General features: G+C 42.3%; 1 protein-coding gene across 5 annotated transcripts in view; it reads right to left on the minus strand.

Annotated features, from left to right (window-relative positions):
- usp9 (ubiquitin specific peptidase 9) overlaps window positions 1-8,215 on the minus strand; it is a 55,765-nt gene extending 47,550 nt beyond the window's left edge. For 4 of the 5 annotated variants that reach the window (XM_080753764.1, XM_080753762.1, XM_080753763.1 and 1 more), the window contains exon 1: window positions 8,020-8,215. The gene's annotated coding sequence lies outside the window, so the exon portion shown is untranslated. Of the gene's footprint in view, window positions 1-5,906; window positions 6,002-8,019 lie in introns of those variants that run through there. The other variant, XM_080753761.1, reaches the window with a different exon arrangement.
- Between the last annotated feature and the right edge of the window lie 6,249 nt (window positions 8,216-14,464).

Below are 14,464 nucleotides of genomic sequence, written 5' to 3' on the forward strand. Positions count from 1 at the left end.
ATCATTAACTTCTGATAAAAAGGTAGCTACATTCTTTACAAATAACAAACAAAAGTCAGGAAGAACAATGATGAATGATTAAAGCTATACTATGTAACTTTTTTAATAAAACAAATCTTAAAATTGTCCTAACTATTAAATCGCTAAAGTTTTAGAACACCCACTCTGTTAATTTCAGCCCCAAAAGCCTTTTCTTTATATGTGTTCTACTGCGCCTGTGTGGCCATGATGGGGGCTGTATTTCCTGGCAAAATTATGTCATCTGCATCATCCATATACGTTTTATTCACGTTGGCCAATCACAGCGCGGATCATACACTACCGGCCAATCACAGCGCGTCTTGCCGTCTCTTCAGGAAGTAGCTTCCGTCAGCAACAGTGTTTACGTTGGTGAAGGAATCTTGCCTGATACTCCCCCAATTCTGGTCTAAAAATGACGGCTCTACAGATTCGTATCTACGAGGCGGAGTTCTGGTGGTCCACGGCGACTCCGGGCGAAAAAAGCAATACCGCTACTGACCAGTAGTTGAGCAACTTACATAGTATAGCTTTAAGTTTGGGCTTATTAGCCCAACACACATTAACCAGGAATTCAAATTCAATGTCACAACAAGGGTGTAATCAATAAATTGATTGGCAGCGTATCATGTTCCATTGTCACCGGCAATTAGCAACACAATGGACATTTTGGTCTTTTAATCAAGTCAAAACTCCCTGTTTAGGATGTATATACTATGTAATATAACGCTACGGTTTACCTTTGATGATTCTGAGCATCTGCATTCTATTAAAAATAAAGCATCTAAAAAAAAGAATTTCTGCAGAGCTGTTTCACATCCAATTAATTTGAACTTGAATTAAATTATGAATCTAACAACAAAAATCCTTCTATTAAGAATGTAATGTTGCTGCTATGTAAAACACGGGCCATGGGACATACAAAAACAGGTGGGCACTCCATGAATATGTGGTAATATATTCAAAATAGAACTCAACTATAAAATAGCAATATGACTTTCAGTGTGGTCCCCACTCCCCAGAGGCGATGGGAAGTTGAGGTTTGGGGGCAGCGGTGTAATCATAATGAACTTCCAACCAATAAAACTCTTTCCTGGACAGTCCAGTGAGTGACCACGACCATAAAAGTACAGGCCACCACAAACTAAGTGAAAACCCTGCCATGACTTGTGAGTTTCAGGCAAGATGGGGTTTTCCTGCAATAACCATGAAATTGGTGAGCAGTGAAGTGGGACAGTTGTTTATCATCCTTTTAATTTTCTCTTGCACACAAGTCTCTGCACTTAAGGATGATTTGGCTAGCAATGTAGATTAACTATAGTTAATAGCAGTATCTCTTAGATTCTATCTCACTCTTGTTTGTAAAGTAGCCTTTGACCCCACCCCCAAAATACAAAAGAAACATTGCTTAAACCTACCATGGTCTCGCCCCACGTAATAAGCGTAAAGGTTCAATGCAGTTGACAATCGTAATATGCAAGCTGACCCCTTATAAAGTCAAGCCCCAGAGGACACATAACAACAAGTGAGCAACCACGTTTCATAGACTAGACAGACATACAAATGCAGAGTGATAATAATATAAAAACTTCAGAATGTAAGGATGAAAGGTTTCACATTTGAGTAAGACAACAAATTCTGACTGTCAAAATATAAATAACTTCATCAACCACAGCAGCTGCACGGCTGGTCTCCTACAGGGCAATAGCTGGTCGGGAAAGGCTGAGCCGCGTGAACTGAAACTAGTATGGAATACAATGATATTTATTGGTGGATAATTAGCTAGTTAGTGTGTGTTAGTCATAAAGAGATAGATTTGTATTGATCTTGTGGAGAAATGCAGGTTTCATGGCAGCACCACAGTAGGTGTAAATAACAGGACAGGCACATGTAAGAGTAGAGACTAGAGAGTAGGGGTGTCTTCTAAAAATCGACGAATCGACGCGTCGTTTTAAGCCCCGGGAATCGACGCCAATTGTTTGAGTCGAAGCGAAAATATATATATTTTTATATCACCAGTTATAGCCTACTACTGCCAGTACTGCGGTGCACTGCTGGACTGGTGTGGTGTCATGTACTTCCAATGAGAAGTAGCAATTGGCGAACAGTTATTTATTGTCTCGCACCAGCGTCGGGTTGAAAGTGAGACGGAACGGCCAGAACGGTTCAGAACCGCCGCTTCGTTAAAACATTCAGAGCCGGGACAGTGTTCCGTTAAGAGGAGGAAGCACGTTGTCAAAATCCCATATTAAATAACCTGCCACAGCACAAACGCGCGTCCACGAAGTAGTAAACAATCTTCTGAAGTCAAATTAACATACACAAGTGTAGGCTACAAGTTACATTTTCTAATTAAAGTGCTTCTGAATTGTTCCAGTGTTGTAATCCATGATGAATGATTGTGTTTCGCTGTGTTTGCGTCCATGACATGTCCACACTCCTGGCTCAAGCGGGAGCTGTGCCTCCACCTTTTTATGATCAGTTTCTGAAATGAATCCGTTCTCGACACTGACTCATTACTCTGTCAGTGCTCTGTGTCCCGCGACTGCGGACTGGATCCCATCGTTCATTTAAAAGAGCCGTTCAAGAGAGCGGAATCGTTCGCGAATGTCTCATCTCTACTGCACGCTGCAGACAGTGCAGAGAGACGGGGCAGAGTTGAAACAGCGGAGATGTTTTATTTGTTTTAACGGTGTGTTATAACTCTATGGTTGTACACTGCTATGCAGATAACATTTGTGCTCGCGCACCGATATCACCGAAAACACTGTGTATTCAATTCATCTCTTAATGTATTATTCTATTATGTTGACGTGGTTTAAAGCAACACTTTTTTTTTCTTTTTTTTTTACACAAAGTAGACTATAAAACGATTCGTCGACGCGTCGGATTAACCCCCGCGACTCGAATCGACTTCATAAATCCTGTGTCGAAGACAGCCCTACTAGAGAGTATGGTTGGGTGATCTGGCGATATTATATATCAACGGTTTAGTTTCAAAACAGTCATTACATTATATTTAATACAATACATGCGTTTCCTTTATTAGGTTATTTACGACAGGGTCCCACGCAAGTCAGGAGCTATGGCTTCAGTTTCAGTTCAGTCTGTAACAGCTGCAAGGCATCAACAATTAGCATTGCTGAGATGTTTATAATGGATTAAAAGGTTTGTCTTGTCTATGATGCATATTAAAGTCTGTTGTATTTTAAAGGACAGTCTTGTTTCCTTTGTGTATTAAATTACATTTGACTTTGATCAGAGATTTAATAGATGAGAAAAGTACAACATAGTTCAACCTGTTGTTCAACAATCAAGTTGTTAAATACAGCAAAATCGGACAAATATCACTGACATATGCATCCATGGATCAGACAGGTCTTTCACTCACTCGTCAACAAGGTCGACTCGTTAACAGACACATCTGTTGTAACAGGTACTGTATTTTGTTTAACAAAATAAATGCTGTTCAGTAATTTAGTGCTATATCCTACATTTTGTGAAAGGAATCAAGATGTCAACGAGGGCCCTAGAAATGCAGTTTGGATTTGAGGTGCAGCCTGTTACTGCAGTAACTTGGTAGATTAGCATTCAGCTGTATCCAGCAACCGGTTAAACCATATAGGCCCTACCGCTATATGTTTAAGGGACTTTTTGGCGGTTTAAAAACATTAAAACCGCCCAACTCTATTAGAGACTAGAGAGATATAGTTAAGATTAAAGAATAAAAAGGTAGTAACATATATTTTTTTTATGTAAAAGTAAGATCAAAAAATATAAAATAGCAGACTTCAAGTATGGCCTGGCCATCTGACTGACTGTAATACCATAATATATGGACTATTAATAGATATAAAATATGCATAAGGATCATGTACAATCTATCTACCACTACTAACATAGGCATAGATCTATAATCAGAGAATGGAGCTGTCATTGATATCCTGTGATGAGAGCAACAGTTAATAGTTTGTTGGGATGTGTATTACTAAACCCATTGGTTTACATGTAATGTATTGCAGGCATCTAATGATAGATGAGATCATCATCAGCAACCTTAACCTTATGTGAAAACATGACATACAACCTATTTTAGGCATACGATCTCAAGGAGTACAACTGGACAACTTGGGTTATACTTATAATACAAAAAGCAAGCTATTACAATGATGAGCTGAGATACTTAGCCAGCCAAAACACATCTGTAACCTATAGCCACTTGTTTGTTATATGATGCATTTAATTGCATTTAATTCATCAGTGATCACTAATGTGCAATTAATAGGAGATGAACTATATCAGCGCCAATGATAGGTAAAGTGCTGTTAAAACAAACCGGCATGAGAATTGAGAAAAGGGGATAAAATGGAATAAAACCCCAGTGAGCCTAGCTTAAAATCAGCCATCCACATTATGTTAGCTCAATGCCTTCTGAGCCTTCTGACTAGATAACTGATCAAAGGAGCGTAATGTTAAGAGTCAACGCAAAGAAAACGTAATATTACATAATATGCTTGCTAAACTAGCAGCTGGCATTTGAGTTAGTTAACGCCTGCTCTTGGATGCGGTAGCCGATGTTGTGCTTTGGATTTATACTTAGTCGCGCGCCGGTGCCGCGCGCCTAAAATATCAGATCTACAAGACCACGTACGCGCCGCGATCCGACCCGCCGTGAGCTTGTAGGTCGGCTATTTTGAGCTCGCAAGGCGATCCGCCCAGACCGACAGACAGAGGAGAGAAGGCCCCGTCCAAAGCCTGTTCCATTGACACAGACACACACATATACACACACAGGCCACAGTCTGACAGGCCTGACATTACACACTTCGTTCAAATGCTGCACAATGCTGAATGGCTAACGAGTTAGTTGACGGACACACATTATTGCTATAATTAATGACCGTGAAACACCTTGTAAATATATACGTCAACGTTTGAGCTTGTGTCATTGTTAACCAACTGTGGCGTTGTTATAACACCATTTTACAACGAGCAACGACCCTGGCTGGCTGGGTTGGAACCCGTCAGGGCTTTTTTAATTTATACACTACTTCGCGCGAGCCTCGACAAAATCGACATGTCTTCCACAGAAACAAAAGTGTCGACGCGACGTTTTTCATTTGAAAATACGTCATTATTTGTCAAGCGACACGGTCGCGCGACGAAGTATAAGTTATAAGCCTTAACGTTAGCTTGAGATTAGCGTTAGCTTACTAGTGAAACAAAACGTCATAACTGAATCAAGTAATAATTTCACCGTTATTAGCGTGATATTAACTAGCCAAAGTTGCACAGCAAAGAAATAGTGTACCGTTGTATAAAACTGCTAAATATTACCAATGCGGTTCAATTCAACGTGAACTACCACTTTGATGCCGTTTTTGTCAAGTGTGTTATCAAACCAGTTAGCCACACAGCTAACGTCAAATAACCATTGCTATTGACAGACAGACAGGGGGCTTCGTCTACTTCCCGAAATTGAATCGGAAAGTGTTTTTGCTGTGCGGCAGCGATATATATATTTTTTAATATTAAAGCAAATAAAGACAACCATGAAAAAATGCAATGCTGGGGACAAAATTAATACAACTTGTATTCAACCTTTTCACGGACACAGTGCAAACGCCGACTGCAATATTGCGCGAGAGACAATTAAAATGTAGACAACTTGTAAACACATGAAATTGTTCAGTTTGTAGACAGCGCCATGGTCCATTAACCAGCTAACAACTATAGCTAGCACTAGTCTAGCTAGTTCAGATTGTCATCGGGGAAGCTAGCCAGCTAACTTGTGTCTGACTGGTTGGCGATGTTAAAACAGCACATTTACAGTTTCATATCGGCGTTACTGTCATGCTATTGTACATACAAATTGAAAGATATGTTACCTAATGGAGGAAATGCTGTCATCGACTGGCTGATAACAGTCAGGTCAGTTGCCGTAACGTTTTGCCTTGCATCCACAAAACCAGCTGACGCTAATATTAGGGCTGTGTAAAGGGAGCTAGCAACACTAGCCTGCTACCGAGGTTAGGATAAAGGTACCAAGGATGTTACGGTGACATCACAAACAGTAGGAAGTGTGTACCAAGACATCAGAGACACATACCGGTACTTTAGTTCCCACAGATTACACACACCCAAAGTGAGTTTGAGAAATCACCAATGACAAAAAAACTTCCATACCTACTAGGAGAAATACAACAACGTGCGAACACAGCAGCAAGATTTGTGAATTGTTGCAATAAAAGAATGCTAGAGAATGGAATACAACCAACCTAAAGGACTACAAACCATTGAGTGACCTCTAGACTGCTGCTACCTTGAAATGCATTTTAAATCTGAGTTTTTTTTGTATACTATTCAAATCGTATTGAGATTTTATATATATATATATATATATATATATATATATATATATAACATATAACATGTAAATAGAAACAAAATGTGACGAGAGGAGAGTTGATCCAGAAGGCAAAGCTCTCTGTCTACCGAGCAATCTTTGTTCCTACTCTCACCTATATGGTCATGAAGTGTGGGTCATGACTGAAAGAATAAGGTCGGCGGATACAAGTGCATCTCCCTTAGAGATAGGGACCATTTGAGAAGTTCAGTAATCCCAGAGAAACTTAGAACCGCAGCTCCTTCACTTGGAAAGGAGCCAGCTAAAGCCTCTATTAGAGTCGGTAGTCGGTACCGCAGTGAAGAGCTATCCACCGCGGTGTAGTCTTTTTGAGTCATAAAACTACAACGTTACGTCATTACTCGCGGTGAAGAGCTTTCCACCACGAGTCCCGACACATCTCTCTGTTTTTACTTTCAGACAGATAGGCTATTATTCACCCCGTTCACTGATTGGTCGATTTAGACCAGTCAGTCACGGTGAATAGGACTTCACCGTGACTGACTATGATGGCCTCCACTTATTGTCTCACTTTAGGTGGATAGCTTTACACTTAAAATTTGCGGTGATAGGCTCTTCACCGCAGACTCTGATAAGGTCTTTAGGTGGTTCGGGCATCATGCCTCCAGAGCATCTCCCTAGGGAGATCCTCGATGCACGTCCCACTGGGAGCAGACCCCATGGCAGACCAAAGACCAGATGTAGGATTACATCTCCACACTGGCCTGGGAACGGGAAAATCCCAGTTGGGCGGTGTCCCAGTTGGGCGAACAGACTGTAATTATTGTCCACGACATTGCAAGCGGCGCGAAGGCCAGCGGACCTTGGTCCTGCTCTTCGCGCCCGAGCGCCGCAGGCAGTTACGAAGCCGTGGTGAATGCAAGGCCTGGGCAAGCGCACGATAAACGCATGAATGGGATGAAGATCGCTTGCTTTGCAGTCTGTTCGCCCAACTGGGACACCGCCCAACTGGGACTAGCCCCCTGGGAACACCTGGGGATCCCCCGGAGGAAGTGGATAAGGTTGCTCGGGATAGGGAACACTGGAAATCCTGTTGGAACTGTTCCCCCGTGACCCGATTCCAGATAAGCGGTTGAAGATGGATAGATGGACAACGACAAAATGTGACATAGCTTGTTTACACACAATGTTGTACCCCTCCAACTGTATAGCCTATACGTCCCCCATTTTCAACTGTTATCATTGTTTATTATATTTTCACACTTGCTTTGGCAATGTAATATGTAAACGTATGTTTTCTCATGCCAATAAAGCTCCTTTGAATTGAATTGTGCAGCCGGGCCCTTGCGGAATTTGTTTATCGGCAAGAACTTCCGCATGTCGGTGACATACACGACGAATCCTTGGTATCCGTATTCTAGCCTTCGAGGCTAGTTGGGGCTAATTTATATTTCGCCGCGCGAGCCTATCACTCGGTAGAAAATGACGTAATATTTCACCAAAAAAAAGCGTCGACGCTCGTCGCGTCGACACTTTCTTCCATGAATTGTTACGGCACGTATCCGCTGAGTGACATGATGCCCGTGCGACTAAAGGAGCTTGGAGCTATCGCGCTAGTAAAGCTAGCAACTCACCATGAATTCGATAGGACTTCCCCCCTCTTTATTCACGGGCTATGTCCACTGTCCAGCCTTGAGCAATGAAGCAACGTTTCGTCGTAATATTACATAAACGTGGCCTCTATCATCGGCTGGTTCCTTCCGAGACAAGTATGGGGTTGCTGGAACGATATGGTTCCTACTGTGTTTCTTTTTTCCTCTGCTTTTTTGGGTGTTTTTCCCTGCGTCACCCGGCGCGCTAGCTAGCAAGGCAAGCCCCCCCCAACTGTATCTAGTCCACTGGTTCCCAAATACTGGGTCGGGACCCATTTTTGGGTCCCTTAATTTTCATACATTTTGTTTTTAATTATTATTTCTAAACATATTAAAAAAAATAACACACACACATTCTCTAAAAAGCTACGATTTTCATGAATAAAAGAAAAATCCAAGAATTTCAATAAATTAGAAAACAAATGTTTACAAGCGACGCATTGTGAGCTTGTAGATCTGCTGTTTTCACTAATTTGGGTCCCCTGTTGGCAAACGACTATTTTTCTTTTGGGTCTCGTGCTAAAAGTTTGGGAACCACTGATCTAGTCCGATTTCTGCTGGGCCAGAGTTCCTTGTACAAATAACATGTAGGCCTAAATAACGACAAATTGTGACAGAGCACGATCTGTCTACTCTACACAAATGCTGTACCCCCTCCAACTTTATAGGTTCCCAATTTCAACTGTTATTATTGTTTATTATATTTCGACACTTGCTTTGTCAATGTAAACTTATGTTTTATCATACCGATAAAGCTCGTTTGAATTGAAAATTTGGATTGGACCAAAATAAATCCTAGAATTGCGATGACTGACTCCGGGTCCAGCAAGGATTTTCGTCTCCACTGTTTATTTCAAACCTTGAAAGCTGCCCAGCTAGTAGCTAGTGCTAGTATCTCTGACTGTTTTGACTTTGCTGCCTCCTATTGTAGGGAATGGGCATTGCAATGGATTTTGAATTGATTGATTGAATACTTTATTAGAAGTTTGCGTATAGGAAAAAGTAGCATACAGGACAGTACAGTTCACTGAAGGGATAAAGAACCCAAGAAAGATGTTAGGCTTTTTGTGGGCTCGCTTTAGCATGTCCTCAGCCACATTTTTTGTCACCCTACTAGTTCCAATTTTTTTTAGCTACAAATTTTGTTCACACTTCAACTTCAGCTTTACACAGTTACATGTGCTTGTATTTTTCTCGTTACAAATTTGTATACTTTTTGAGATTTTTGAAAAAAACAGTTTCCCTCTGAATTCTCATGGAAATTAATTCTGTCTTATTATTTATATTACTGATCTTGTAATATATTAAATAGTAGCAATACCACAAAGTTCTGCATGAGTTCAAGGGACCTTTTCCTGTAACCTTTTTTGAAAACCCAAAACCCCAAAAGTCCATTGAGTTCAATGAAGGCCTATACTGCTGCGCTTACTCTCTCTTACGGATGCATTTTCTACATAATATCCGTCTGTCTTTCAATGTTATATGAGATACTTAAAGTGTGGTTCCTGTGGAAATAAGCCTCAGTTTCTAGGATCTCCGTTTAGTTGACCTTGTACCAGTGATTTGTACTGTCATGAAACTGTACTTTTTTCTATTGCAAACTCCTAATAAATTCTTCAATCAATCAATCAATATACTTCAGTGAGCCCACGCCGTTTCTGCAGGATTCTAGTTTGCATTAGGATCCCTTACCCTTTGCACTGAATAATGACAGACAAATAAAACACAGTAGGCTTAGGCTACTATGCAAAAAAATATCATCAGTTGGAAAACAGAAATATAATAAAATAAAGTCTCTCTTTATCTATAGACCACAGATCAGAATGTTTGTAAACAATTCAGAGCAAATAAGAGAACCTCCAGCAGCCTCCTCAGGAAATGGAAATTGGAGGTGTAGAGCAGTGGTCTTCAACCTGCTGCGGGCCGGGACCCCCACATGACGGTGAAGTGACACAATTTAAGGACTTTTAAGACATTTTTAATACCTAAAGAAATCACACCTAGTGTGAAGTGAGCGGTGCTATTTGACACTAGGGAGACACTAGGGAGGTCCTCGATGCACGTCCCACTGGGAGCAGACCCCATGCATGGCAGACCAGATGTAGGGATTACAACTCCACACTGGCCTGGGAACACCTGGGGATCCCCCAGAGGAAGTGGATAATTGGCTAAAACATAGTTTTTGGAGAAATAAAAACATGCTCAAGGTTCAAGGTTCAAGGTTCAGTTTTATTTGTCTCCCAGGGGAGAAATTTGTCTTGGAGACAGAGTCACAGCTGCATACATATAAACACTTAACAGAAAAAAACAAAAAAACAAAAAAGAAACTAAAAAAAAAAAAAAAAAAGACAGCCAGAAAAATACACATACAACCCATAGAGCCTGTCCTCAATTAGTTATGTGTCTATCATTTAGCATTTTGATTGACAGAGGAACAAACGAGTGCTTATATCTATTATAGTAGCATGTTGGGGTCCTAAATCTCCTGCCCGATGGCATTAGATCGTACTCTGGTTTCAGAACATGCAAGGGGTCGGACAAAATGTTCCGAGCTTGTCTTACTACTGCTTGCTCAAAGATGGCTTGAGGGGTGATCGGGGGGGTGGCCATACCCATGATCTTCCCTGCCATATTTGCCAGTCTAGCTATTTGAGACTTGTATGCAACAGTCAAGTTACCAAACCAGCTAGACATACCATATCTCAGGATGGATTCAATACTAGCCCTATAGAAGGTCAACATAATATTTACACTGACTCCAAAAAGCCTTAGTCTTCGAAGAAAGTGTAGACGCTGGTGTATCTTAGAGCATAAGGTTGTAACATGCAAGTGCCAACTCAGATCCTGATCAATCTGCACTCCTAGGTACTTATAGGAGGCGACCTGCTTGATGTTATGGTCATGAACACTAATCATGCTGTGGTCTCCTATGGACCTGGGGTCTACTATGACCTCTGTCTTATTTACATTTATTTTCAGATGATGTTTATGCTGAGTCACTATACTGCCACTGAGCAGCTCCATTTTACTGAAACCAAGTTTGAAATTAGAATTGAACACACATAACTGATATAATATGAAGCAACTGAATAAAAATGGTAATGGATGGAGTGTCCCACCAAGACACAGCAACCAATGGGTGTGAAGATGGGTGGGACAACGGGCGGGACTTGACAAAGGATGAATTGTAGTCGTTTTCAGTGGCTGCATAGACATTTATCATGTCCTTTTCAGGTAAACATGCTCACCAAACCAATCAGGATGCATTCCATGTCTGAATTCAACACTGAGGCTGTTTGTCAATCAGTTATTGCCTGTATGCAACCCCTATGTACGGTGCGTAAACATGTGTGCGTGCATGAACGTTCGAGAATGGGCGCGCACGTGCACAACAAACATGCCATTGCTTTAAGGGTCCCGGTTTGAGGGGATGAATATAGTCACTCTACTGAAAACCCCAAAAGTCCATTGAGTTCAATGGAGGAGTGCTGCGAACTTGAGGATTGGTTAAGCTTACTCCCCATAAGAACAGTTATATCTCAGCATGTACTGATCGGCATGTGTACATTTTCTAGTGCAGTACAAAATAATTTGTGCGTGTTTTCAGCGAGCCCACGCAGTTTCTGCTGGAGGAGTGGTGGGAACTTGAGGATTGGTTAAGCTTGCTCCTCATAAGTGGCGGACCCGTAGGCGGAGTAGGCCACAGCCTAGCTACCTTGTGTGATCTGATCTAGCCTAAATCACTGACTGAAAAAAAAATCACACTCGTGTGAACTGAGCGGTGGTGTGTGTGTGTGTGTGTGTGTGTGTGTGTGTGTGTGTGTGTGTGTGTGTGTGTGTGTGTGTGTGTGTGTGTGCAACAGCGCCCCTCCCTTAACGTGTGGTCAGAAAAGGTTACTGCAGGCTACGGACACGGAGACAGACAGACAGACAGACCCACACACACGGCCACGTATAGGAGCGTTGTGACCACCGCTCAAAAAACAACAACTAGAAATCACCAACTCCGACAACGAAAGTTGCTCGTCCAGTTCCTTGTCCATTCATGAGCAGCCATGAATAGACATGCCAGTCACCACCATATCCATTCAGTAAAGTGACACTCGCTCATAGGAATGTAAATTTCTGCCATTGTTTTCATGGAATGGTGGGGAGAGGGCGATAATGGAGGAATCCGCGGCTTGTGATTGGCTGAACGGAGGTCGGGTGCGCTCTGCTGTGTTCACTTGGACCACGCGGAGGTGCCGAAAGTCGGGGGGTTTAAGATTCACTATTCTGTCCATAACGGCACATAACTCGGTACCAGCGCTGAGTCGGCTCATGCGACCGCCGCAACGCTCGACACGGCGACTCGCTCGCTACCGCTCGCTCGGCGGTGTCACCTGTACCGGAGGGGGGGGGGGGGGGGGGGTGGCATTTCGCCTACTCTAACGCTAATTCCTGAATACGCCACTGCCCGTAAGAACAGAACAGTTATATCTCAGCATGTACTGCTGTGCTTACTCTCTTACTTCCTTGAGGAGGGATGGATACATTTTCTACAGTACATAATTTGTGAGTGTTTTCAGCGAGCTCATGCAGTTTCTGCTGGAACAGCATTTCTAGTTTCATTAAGCGTCCCACATAGGCCAATGTGACCAGGGCGTACAACAAACTTTGGTCATTTTGTGCCCTCTATGTTTGTGCCAAGATGTAGGCAGAGCCCAGACATTTAGTGGGTGACGTACAACAAACTTTGAGCACTTTGTGCCAAATAGGCCACGCTTCCCGTCCCAGACAAAGCCAGATGTTGGAACTTAGCTCCTTCCAAGAGCACCGCTCAAAAAATGAAGAAAGAAAAGAAAAAGACCATTACTGCATCAAAAGTCATCAACAAACTAAGCATACATAGGCCTACTATCAAAACTGGTCAAATATTGGTCAAATTATCAAATAAGAAAGGGCAAATATTTAGCTGCAATTGCATTGGTGTTTTTCACCAGCGCATCTGACAGGCTGCCCTGTATTTCTTCCGGTGAGCTAAGCTTTTCCACCGAGATCCGAATTGGTTCCAAACCGTAAAAGTTGGTTTGGAATGAGAACCACAAAATCCTTGGTTCCTCTGGTTCAATCTGGTGGAAACGCAAGCCGGTTCACGGCTGGTACGAACCAAGGTTCCAAGAAAGTTGAACGGCACTGGTTCTTGAACCAAGGTTCTTTTGGTGGAAAAGGCCCCTGAGTGTCTCAGTTAACTAGAGTGGCTGGGTGTGTTTTAGGTGCTGGATAAGTCAAAGAACATAAGTCGCACAATGTTGTTGACAGAACAGGCATTGACACTAAGGCTTGCCAACCTGCCCCCGGCAGGTAAATAAAACTTTGGGGCAGGTGAAGTTTGCTTTCAGGTTGCCCGACTGGGCAATTGCTCATTTGAGAGGGGTCAGAAGATATCTGTCTAAACACCTGAACGTGGCCATAAAAAAATATATAAAATGACAAAGTGTGAAACCACAGCAATCATAACTAGGTAGGTCTATTTGGATTTGGAGGTATTGAGGTATGATTACAAATTGTTATTGAGTTAAATTGAGTGGGAATTAAAATCTTACCTATCATTTTATAATGGACGATTTACTTTTTGGGCAAGTGTACATGACCTTTGGGCAAGTAGAACATGACCTGTACTTGCGTTGCCCGACGGGCAAGTGCCTCTTAAGCCGGCATCATAGTCGCCTGGGCGGTGGAAGGCTTTACACCGCGGTGTAGTCTTTTCGAGTCATGAAACTACGAGTCCCAACACATCTCTCTGTTTTTACTATCAGACAGACAGGCTCTACACCTCGTTCACTGATTGGTCAATCTAGACTAGTCAGTCACGGTGAATAGGACTCCACCGTGGCGTACTATGATGTCCTGCACTTATTTTCTGACTTGAGGTGGAAAGCTTTCCATCGGTGGATAGCTCTCCACCGTACACTCTGATACGGGCTTTAGACCTTAGTGTCAACCCCTGCAGAACCACTCCTTGGTTCACTTCCCAGGAGTGGGGACAAGGCTGGCCTGCTGACCCCTCCCCCCACCTCGTTCACGTTCACCCTCCAGTGACCAGTCTCTCTGTCCTTGGCTGCCCCCAATTTCTTCTCAGGGTTAGAGAGACTTTTAAAAAAAAGAAAGAAAGAAAAAGTGTAAATTAAATATCTTACTGAAATTATGAATGTATGATCAACTAGGTAATAGTAGGCCTACTACACGAAAACAAACATTTTCTGCCATAATGTTTGGATTTGTGATATGGATAGTTTATAATGAGATGTAGTCTATAAATGTCATGGAGGGATGGCGCCGTGGCGGATAAAATATAACAATGTTCACTAATCACAGTGTAACAGGATAGCCGGACAGTTGTAGGGTCTATCATGCAGTACTACACCGTAGCCCCCGTAGTAGCTAC

This window comes from Nannobrachium achirus (genome assembly GCF_963921795.1).
Source record: "Nannobrachium achirus genome assembly, chromosome: 22".
In the NCBI taxonomy this organism is placed as follows: domain Eukaryota; kingdom Metazoa; phylum Chordata; class Actinopteri; order Myctophiformes; family Myctophidae; genus Nannobrachium; species Nannobrachium achirus.